The following is a 10,652-nucleotide window of genomic DNA, read 5'->3' on the forward strand; positions in this document are numbered from 1 at the left end:
CATAATAACTCTGTAAGTCGAATGTTATAGCTATAATTAACACCATTTAATTAGATGAGGAAACTGGAGAAAGTAAAAGAAATTAAGTGACCTATTCAGGGTAACTCATCTGGTTAACTGGATGAGGCAGGACTCATAGAATCACAGAAATTTCTTTCTTTTAATACTTTTACTTTTTTATCTTTAATTTATGGAATAAAACAAGCATTTCCATAACATAGTATAATAAAAAAGATGAGTGCACATAAAACTGCAAATCTACTATGAATAACTTGCTATTCCTTTTAAATATATAGCAAAGTTATCACTTAAATTTCTTTTTTTTCTTCCTTCTCCCCATCCTAGAGATGGCCACCATTAGACACAAATAGGTGCATGTATATATATTTATATATGTAAAATTATTTTTTTTCATTCTTCTATTTATCAGTTCTTTCTCTGGATGTGGATAGCCCCTTTCTTCATATGTCTTTTATAGTTAATTTGGGTATTTATAATAGTCAAAATAACTTATTCCCTCAAAATTGTTCTTAAAACAGTATTGCTCTTATATAATAATAATAACAATAATAATAATAATGATAATGTTATGGAATCATAGAATTTGAAAGTTGGAAGAGACCTCAACCATGATCTAGTCCACCTCACACTCAAAAAGAATCCCCTACTATATAATCCAGTTGATAAATGGTCATTTAGCTTCTGCTTTAGATCTCCAAAGTGGTTGAGCTCACAATCACCCCAGGTGAGGAAACTTTTCTCAACATTATGTCTAAATATGTCTAACCATAAGAGCTAGTTGTACCCACTGAGAGCAAATAGAATAAGTCTGATACCTCTTCCACATGAAAGCATTTCAAGCATTTGAACATAGGCATCATACCCTTTTCCACACCTAGCCCCCTTAGATTTCAGAGTCTTCTCTCTCCAGGCTAAATGTTCACAGTTTCTTCAACTGTTCTTCATATGAAATGTATTCAAGGCCTTTCTCTGTATGCTGCCCAGCTTACTAATGTCCATCTTAAAGTATGGATTTCTCCTTAGTTCTTCCTGATTCCATTCCCTGCTCTCTATCTACTCCATCTAGGTCTGTGGGTATGCTATCTTCTTTCTGTCCCTGTGTCATTTTGCCTTTAGTCATCCTTCCTCCTACCCAGTATGGTCAGTTTTTCTTCCTTTCTTTTTTTTGAGTTTAAACCATTATTTATTTATTTAATATTTTTAGTTTTCAGCATTAATTTTCACAAGAATTTGAATTACAAATTTTCTCCCCATTTCTACCCTCCTGCCCACTCCAAGATGGCATATATTCTGATTGCCGCATTCCCCAGTCAACCCTACCTTCTGTCACCCCATTCCCCCCCATCCTCTTTTCCCTTACTTTCTAGTAGGGGAAGATAGATGTTTATGCCCCATTGCCTGTATATCTTACTTGCTAGTTGCATGAAAAAAAATTTTTTTGAACATCTTCTTTTAAAACTTTGAGTTCCAAATTCTCTCCCCTTTTGCCTCCCCACCCACCCTCCCTAAGAAGGCAAGCAATTCAACATAGGCCACATGTGTATCATTATGCAAAACCCTTCTACAATACTCATGTTATGAAAGACTAACTATATTTTGCTCCTTCCTATCCTATCCCCCTTTATCCAATTTTCTCCCTTGACCCTGTCCCTTTTCAAAAGTGTTTGCTTTTGATTACCTCCTCCCCCATTTGTCCACCCCTCTATCGTCCCCCCTTTTTTTATCTCCTTTCTCCTTCTTTCCTGTGGTAAGATACCCAATTGAGTGTGTATGTTATTCCCTCCTCAAGTCAAATCCGATGAGAACAAGATTCACTCATTCCCTCTCACCTGCCCCCTCTTCCCTCCCAACAGAACTGGTATTTCTTGCCACTTTTATGTGAGATAATTTACCCCATTCTATCTCTCCCTTTCTCCCTCTCTCAATATATTCCTCTCTCATCCCTTAATTTGATTTTATTTTTTTAAATATCAGCCCTTCATATTCAACTCCCCCTATGCCCTCTGTCTATATATATATTCCCTTCAGCTACCCTAATACTGAGGTCTCATGAATTATACACATCATCTTTCCATGTAGGAATGTAAACAAAACAGTTCAGCTTTAGTAAGTCCCTTGTGATTTCTTTCTCATTTACCTTTACATGCTTCTCTTGATTCTTGTGTTGGAAAGTCAAATTTTCTATTCAGCTCTGGTCTTTTCACTGAGAAAGCTTCAAAGTCCTCTATTGTATTGAAATTCCATATTTTGCCTTGGAGAATAATACTCAGTTTTGCTGGGTAGGTGATTCTTGGTTTTAATCCTAGCTCCATTGACCTTCGGAATATCTTATTCCAAGCCCTTCGGTCCCTTAATGTGGAAGCTGCTAGATCCTGTGTTATCCTGATTGTTTTTCCACAATACTCAAATTGTTTCTTTCTGGCTGCTTGCAGTATTTTCTCCTTGATCTGGGAGCTCTGGAATTTGGTGACAATATTCCTAGGCATTTTCTTTTTGGGATCTTTTTTCAGGAGGCAATTGGTGGATTCTTTCAATTAATATTTTACCCTCTGGCTCTAGAATATCAGGGCAGTTCTCATTGATAACTTCTTGAAAGATGATATCTAGGCTCTTTTTTTGATCATGGCTTTCAGGTAGTCCAATAATTTTTGAATTATCTCTCCTGGATCTATTTTTCAGGTCAGTGGTTTTTCTAATGAAATATTACACATTGTCTTCCATTTTTTCATTCCTTTGGATCTGTTTTATAGTATCTTGATTTCTCATAAAGTCACTGGCTTCCACTTGCTCCAATCTAATTTTTAAGGTAGTATTTTCTTCAGTGGTCTTTTTGAACTCCTTTTCCATTGGGCTAATTCTGCCTTTCATGGCATTCTTCTCCTCATTGGCTTCTTGGAGCTCTTTTACCATTTGAGTTAGTCTATTTTTTAAGGTGTTGTTTTCTTTAGTATTTTTTGGGTCTCCTTTAGCAAGTCATTGACTTGTTTTTCATGGTTTTCTTGCATCATTCTCATTTCTCTTCCCAATTTTTCCTCTACTTCTCTAATTTGCTTTTCCAAATCCTTTTTGAGCTCTTCCATGGCCTGAGACCAGTTCATGTTTTTCTTGGAGCCTTGTGATGTAGGATCTTTGACTTTGTTGACTTATTCTGGCTGTATGTTTTGGTCTTCTTTGTCACCAAAGAAAGATTCCAAAGTCTGAGTCTGAATCTGAGACCATTTTTGCTGCCTGGCCATGTTCCCAGCCAACTACTCGACCCTTGAGGTTTTCGTTGGGGTATGACTGCTTGTAGAATAGAGAGTACTTTGTTTCAAGCTCGAGGGGATGCCCTGTTGTGTTCAGAGCTATTTCTCACAGCAAGCTCTGCCACACCAGTGCCCCTCCTCCCCCAAGAACCGCCAACCTGGACCTGACTCAGATCTTAAGCAGGCTCTGCACTCCTGCTCTGATCTTCCACTTAATTCCTCCCACCAGGTGGGCCTGGGGCCAGAAGCAACTGCAGCTGTAGTTCTGTAGCTGTACCACCTCCACTGCCCCCAGGGTGGTGGCTGAAGTGCCAAATGCTTTCACTCTGTATTTGCAGCTTTTCCCACTAACCTCTGTTGTCTTTGGTGTTTGTGGGTTGAGAAGTCTGGTAACTGGCACAGCTCACTGATTCAGGGCACTAGAGCCTGTTCCACCTGGCTCCTGGTCTGGTTGGTCCTGGTGCCGCCCACGCTGGGCTCTGCTCTGCTCCCAGCTCCATGCATGATAGACCTTACCTAGAGACCATCCAGGCTGTCCTGGGCTGGAGCCCTGCTTCCTTCTGCTGTTTCATGGGTTCCGCAGTTCTAGAATTTGTTCAGAGCCATTTTTATTGGTGTTTGGAGGGTCCTGAGGGAGAGCCCTAGGCAAGTCTCTGCTTTCCAGCTACCATCTTGGCTCTCCCCCAGTTTTTCTTCCTTTCTGACTCTTTATTCAACTTCTGACCACAGAATTCCATTTCCTAGAGCTCTTCTCAGCCTGATCATAGTGTAATTTGATAATGCTCTGGTATAGTTTGCAGATTATTTACTTGTGGAATATTTGTAGATCTGGGGTGTATGGCGTTTTCTTCACTTATTATGTATACCTTACACTAGAATGACCAGGCTCTCTGAAAACATCCCTATAACAAAACGGGAAAAGAAATAACCAACTACTTTTAAAGAAAGATTCTAATAAATCCTAGCCATTTTTCTCTGACACCAGTGATACTAGTGCATAATTATGGTAACAGACAAAAGGATAGGACACTAAGTAAAACCAGCCTTGAAGAGAGATGTCTCTAAAGAATATGAGATGAGGCTCCCTGAGGCATCAAATAGAAAGATAATGGGAAATAGAGTTATAATTGCTGCTGTATTGGTGCCTTAAGCATTTCCTGTTTCCTATATCATCCTTAACAGGAGCATTTGGTTAAATGGTTTCATTTCTTGCTTTCCCTTCTATCTTCATTATTTCCATTAAAAGATCTCCATAATTAATTATTTTTCTTGTTGAGTTTTCTCTTTGTATTCTCTGGCTGGTCTTTTATGATGAAAGTGGGGTGAGAGAAATCCAAGACTAACATTTTCTTGTCCAAGTAGGGGGTAATAGATAGAATTAGAGTCAGAAGACCTAGAGATTTAAATGGAATCCTAACAGTCTCAGTGTACTTATTAAAAACATTTACATTAGCTACCTTGAGGGGTTTTAATGAGAAATAAAATGATTTAATATGTTATTAAGCAGATAATGCACTTTGTAAACAATAAGGCTCCAACTAAACATTGTCTTTTTTGTCCCTACCATTGATTTCATCAGTGTAGTGAACTCATTATGAAGAAATATCCTCTATCAATATAGAGCATGAGCAGTTCTGCAATTAATAATCTTATAGTTTCCCGGGGGCATTGAAAGCTTAAGTGATTTACCTAGAATCACACAGATAATGTATATCTGAGGTAGGACTTGAACCCTGGGCTCCCTGCTTTGAAAGACACCTTTCCCAGCTACTAAAAAACTCACCTCTCTATAGTAAAGCATTATTATAATCATCATGGGGCAGCTAGGTGGCACAGTGGATAGAGTGCTGGGTCTGGATTCAGGAATATTCATCTTCCTGAGTTCAAATCTGGCCCCAGAAATTACTAGATGTATGACCCTGGACAAGTCACTTAACCTCATTTCCACATCTGCAAAATGAACTGGAAAAGGAAATGACAAACTACTCAAATATCTTTGCCAAGAAAACTCCAAATGGAGTCACAAGGAGTTGGATATAACTGACATGATTCAACAACAAAAAAATTATCATCATCCTTTAGCTATATGTCTCCATATCTGCCATTAGCATCCCCATTTGCCAAGCATTCATTGTGTTATTTTACTAGATACTACGCAGTAACTAAGCATAAAAATGATAGTACTTTGAGGGAAACTTAAGAAAGATTTATAATATTCAGTTACTCAAGGTTGGGGAAGGCACTAGCAGCTGCTGAACAGGAAAAGGTGTTTTAGAAGGTGTTAGGTACTTTGGCTGAGCCTTGAAGAAAGCCAGGGATACAAAGGCAGGTCTGTCAAGGGAGAGCAGTCCAGGTATGGGAGACAGCCAAAATAAAGGCATAGAGATTGGATATGGAAAACTGTAAGCAAAGCAAGGAGGCCAGGTTGTCATCATCACAGATTTTGTGAAGGACAGTGAAGCATAAGAAGACTGAAAAGGTAGAAAGGCACATACATACACACATATATGCTTGTATGTTTTCTTTCTCATTAGATTGTGAGCTCCTTGAGAGCAACTGCCTTTTGCCTCTTTTTGTATACCTAATACTTAACACAGTGCCTGGTACATAGTAATCACTTAATAAATGTTTATTGATTGATTGATCAGTTATTAGATTTCATTAGAGAGCAACTAAAATATATTTAAAATTACATTAAAATACTATTTTAACACACATATATGTGTATATCTCTGTCTTTGTCTATGCTTATATATTCCTAATCAATATATTGTAGGATACACATTTCCAGAAATATCAATATATGAAAAAAAGTTTTAATAACCATTGTTTCCTTTTGGGAATTCATATTATATTTTAATAAAAGTCTAGTTTACAAAGCACTTTCCTCACAACACTTCTGTGAAGATTTTGTACAGTTTTATCTTTTCCATTTCACAGATAAGAAGACCGAAACTCAGAAAAGGCTTGCCCAAATTTACACAGGGACTTACTAGCAGAATTAGGACACGAACCTTCTGAAATAAAATCAATGGTGGCCTTAGGAAGGATCTGGTGAGATGTTTCCTGTCTTTCTTCCCAATTTTCTTCTCCAAGAATCATGTTTTTTATCTGATATAACAGGCTTATTTTGGTCTCAGAGGCTCAAGGCCTTCTCATACTCTATGCTCTATTACAAACTGAAAATCAGTCCTGGTAGTAAATGTCTTCTTCTTATATTTTGACAGTGATCCCTGTCAGTCATAGGAGCTTTAGGCATTAAATAAAGTTGAATTTTATTCTTACATCTCCTGACTTCTAGCAATTAGTTTTTCTGTGAAGCCATAGTTCAATTTTTTAAAAATGCTTTTGCCTTTTATTTCTGGATATATAACAATTTTAAAACCAACTTTGACTTTCTTCAATTTAATTTAGAATTATAGACTTTTTAAGATAGTATGAGATCTGAGGTAATTTTGTCCATTTACTTCACTGAAACCCAGAAGTGTTACATATTATGCTCAAAAATTCCTGAGGTGAGGATTGACTGGGTCAGGACTAGAACAGAGCCCTAGTTTCCAGCCTTCTCCTGTGGAGTTTTGGGCTCTGTACCATTCTGTCTTTGTGCTATCTTTACACTGACTACAATTGTCTGTCAACAGTTGTCCATTAGCCAACCTCTCCACTTTATACTAACCATTTGATGAATTAATTGATTATTTAGAAGAGATTCTTCTCTCTAATTTGGAAACTGTCATTTAGTGAAAAACCTTATTGAAGAACGTGTTTGGCAGGAGAACCACTGACCTAATTAGTAGTGTTTTAAATTAAGTTTTGAAGGGAAGGAGAAAAAAGCCAAACTAAAAGCAAAAAAAAACACCAGATAATATAGAGCTTATATATATGTCATAGTGAGAAGGGAAGGGAGCAAGCATTAAGTGCCTGCTATGTGTCAGATACTGTGTTAAATGCTTTACAAATATAATTTCATTTGATCTTCACAATAATCCTGAGAGGTAAGTACTATTGTTATCCCCATTTTACATATGAGGAAACCAAGGCAGACAGAATTTAAATGACTTGCCTATGGTCACATAGCTAGTAAGTGACTGAGACTGGATTTGAATTCAGGTCTTCCTGACTCTAAGCCAACTATCGTATCTACTGCTTTATCCACCTGCCTCTCATAGAAAGAAACAATATGGTTAAAGTGGTAGCTAGTAATTCTTGTGGGAAGATTAGTCATGAATAGTATTTATGGCCTTAGATATCTGTATGCCAATGCATGGAACATGTGTAACCAATAAACTGATCTTAGAATCTTTACACAAGAAGTCAAATACAATTTCTAGGATTTAGGAGAATAGAGTTTAGTACTAAATGAATGGAAAGGTGCACCTTATACAAACAAAATAAAACAAACGCACCTAATAGGAAAGGTAGGGGATATGTGTATGTGTGTGTATATGTATATATGTATATATGTATGTGTATATACACAATACACGTATATATACACAAACATATGTATATATTTATATATATGCACACACACATATATATGTGTGTGTATGTGTATGTATTTATATATAATGGAAAGCATAAAAGGAGAGAGATAAATGTGAAATTATTATCTGAGCCTGTTCTAGAGCAATGGAGTGAAATTTAAATAGAAAAGAGGTCACTAAACCATCCATCAGGATCCCTGTGAATTGCATTTTGACTTAGAAAACCACATATTGATATTATATATGTTCTATTGTATTTTTATTTATTTCTTGTTAAATATTTCCCAATTATATTTTAGTCTGATTCTGCTGCACTTAGGTGTGTTGTGGGCCAAGCGTTTGACAGCTCTGATTTAGACTGTTCAGGCAAATGGAGGATACAGATGATGGTTTCCTGAATGGACTAGATTTGAGATTTTAGTGAACATAGAGAAAGCCTCACATTAAGTTAACATATTGTAACTATTATTTGACAATATTTAAACTTATTTGGTGGACATATTCATACAAAAAGGTACAAGACATAGGGGTCCTATTTTACTGCCATCCCAGGTTACTACTTTGGCTGTATTCAGGAAAATTATGCTGCAGTCTAACCACAACAAAGGGAATTAGTTCTTTTTATGTAAGAGGTGGCCTGCAGTCATCAGGAATTTTATACTAAAGAAGACAAGGTGAGCTGAAGCTCCAATTTTGCACGAAGTTTGACTAAGTAACTTAAAGCTAAACACTAAGGTTTGCTAAGGGTGAAACATATCTGTTTTTATTGTATCAAGTATTCATTGAATCACTTATTATCGAGGTAATATCACTTAGACTCCATTTAAGTAAGTGTTTTTATTTCTATTTCTCTTAATTAATCAATAAATCAAGAATAGCAGTCGCCAGGTTTGTAATGCCAACTTTGTGCCAAACATTGTAGGAAGTGCCGGGGTTACAAATATAAAAGTTGGATGGTTCCTTCACTGAAGGAACTTACATTCTTATACAAGGTGGATTGTAATATATTCACCAATGAATAAATATGTAAATCCACAAAATAAAGTGATTTCAGTGTGAGGGACACTAGCATCAAGAAGGATGTGGCACTTGGGCTGAGCCTTGAAAGGAACTGGGCTTCCAGGAGGGAGAACAGTCTAAACATAGGAGACAGCCTGGCAAAGGCATGGCAATGGGAGACAATGCCATGTACAACATTGTTTACATTTTTATGCATCATGATATGCAAAGAATGTGTTTTAATATTTCTGCCTATCTGTATTCATTTATTATGTCTTTATGTCCTTGACCATTTTCATTTTTTGTAAAGGCATAGAGATGCTGAAAAATAGATACTTAAGGTTCTCCTTCAACAATTTTAAAGGCTTCATCACATGTAGTTTTTCTGAGATTCTGTCCAGGTCTTTAATTTCTTTTTTATCTTTCTATGGGATTTGTGTCAATCTGATTGAAACACATTAAAGTCAGCAACAATTATCCTATCTTTTATATTTCCTTATAATTCAATGAGCTTTTCTTTTAAGTACTTATGAGATATGTTATTTAATGCTTCTATATTTAATATTGATATTTTTCATTATCTAAGGGCTAATAGTGACCTGGTGGTGATGTCTATGTGAGGAGAGAGAAGAAGATGTGAGAGATATTATGTAAATGGAGATAATAAGATCTGGCAAATGAAGGGTTACGTGCAGTGAGAGTGTGGATTGATGATAATATCAAGCTTGCAAACTTGAATGACTAGAAGAAAGGTGATATTCATGACAGGGATAAAGAAGTTTGGAAGAGGAGAGGATGAGGAGAATAAGTTTAGTTTTGTGTGTATTGAGTTTAAGATGTCCATAAGACTTCCAGTTTGAAAGTCCAATAGGCAGTTAGTGTTGTATGACTGAAGCCCAGGAGAAAGACTAGGACTGGATATATATATATATATATATATATATATATATATATATATATATATATATATATATATATGTATATCTGTGAGTAACTAGTTATGATATTTAAACCCATAGAGCCAATGAGGTCACAAAGTGAGAGATTATAGAGAGAAAAGAGAAGAGGGGGACACCCACCATTAGTAGGCATGGTATGGATAATAATTCAGCAAAGGAGACTGAGAAAGAGAGTTGCCTAGAAGCCACGAGAAAGTGTAGATCACATAGAAAGGAGAAGCAAAAGAACACAAGAATTAGAGAGGAGAGAGTGTTTAGGTGGAAAGGTTGATCACTAGTGTGAAGTGCTTTGGAAATCAAGAAGGATAAGGATTGAGCAAAGATTGTCATATCTGACAATTAAGTGACCATTGGTAACTTTCAGAAAGAAGTTTCAGTTGAGTGATGAGATTAGAAACCAGATTGTAGTGGGTTTGGAAGAGAGTGACTGGAGAAGATGTGGAGGCAGTGAATGTGGATGGGTTTTTTTCAGAGAGTTTAACAAAGAATGGGAAGAGATATAAAAAAAAAAGTTCTAGGAGGGATGGTAGGATCCAATAATTTTTTTAGTGGATGGGGGTAGTTAGACATGACTATATTTGTAGGAATCAAGGAAGGAGTGAGTAGATAAAGAGGGAGAGAGGGAGGCAGGGGGAGAGAGGGAGAGGGAGAGGGAGAGAGAGAAAAATAGAGAGAGAGAGAGAGAGAGAGAGAGAGAGAGAGAGAGAGAGAGAGAGAGAGAGAGAAGTGATAGGAGGGAGGAAGGAAAGAGAAGGAAAGAGTGATAATTCTGGTAGTCTTCTAGAGAAGATGGCAGGGAATAAGATCAAAGAGTTGGCTTTGGTAAAGAGAGACAACATTCCATTATTTGAAAGCATCCTTAAAGACGTAACTATATCTTCATGGCTAATTTTTCTCAGAGGCAGCTGTGCATGGTTTATAGGAGTTGATAGGAGACCAGC

Source organism: Trichosurus vulpecula, chromosome 2 (assembly GCF_011100635.1).
Source record: "Trichosurus vulpecula isolate mTriVul1 chromosome 2, mTriVul1.pri, whole genome shotgun sequence".
NCBI classification, from domain to species: Eukaryota; Metazoa; Chordata; class Mammalia; order Diprotodontia; family Phalangeridae; genus Trichosurus; species Trichosurus vulpecula.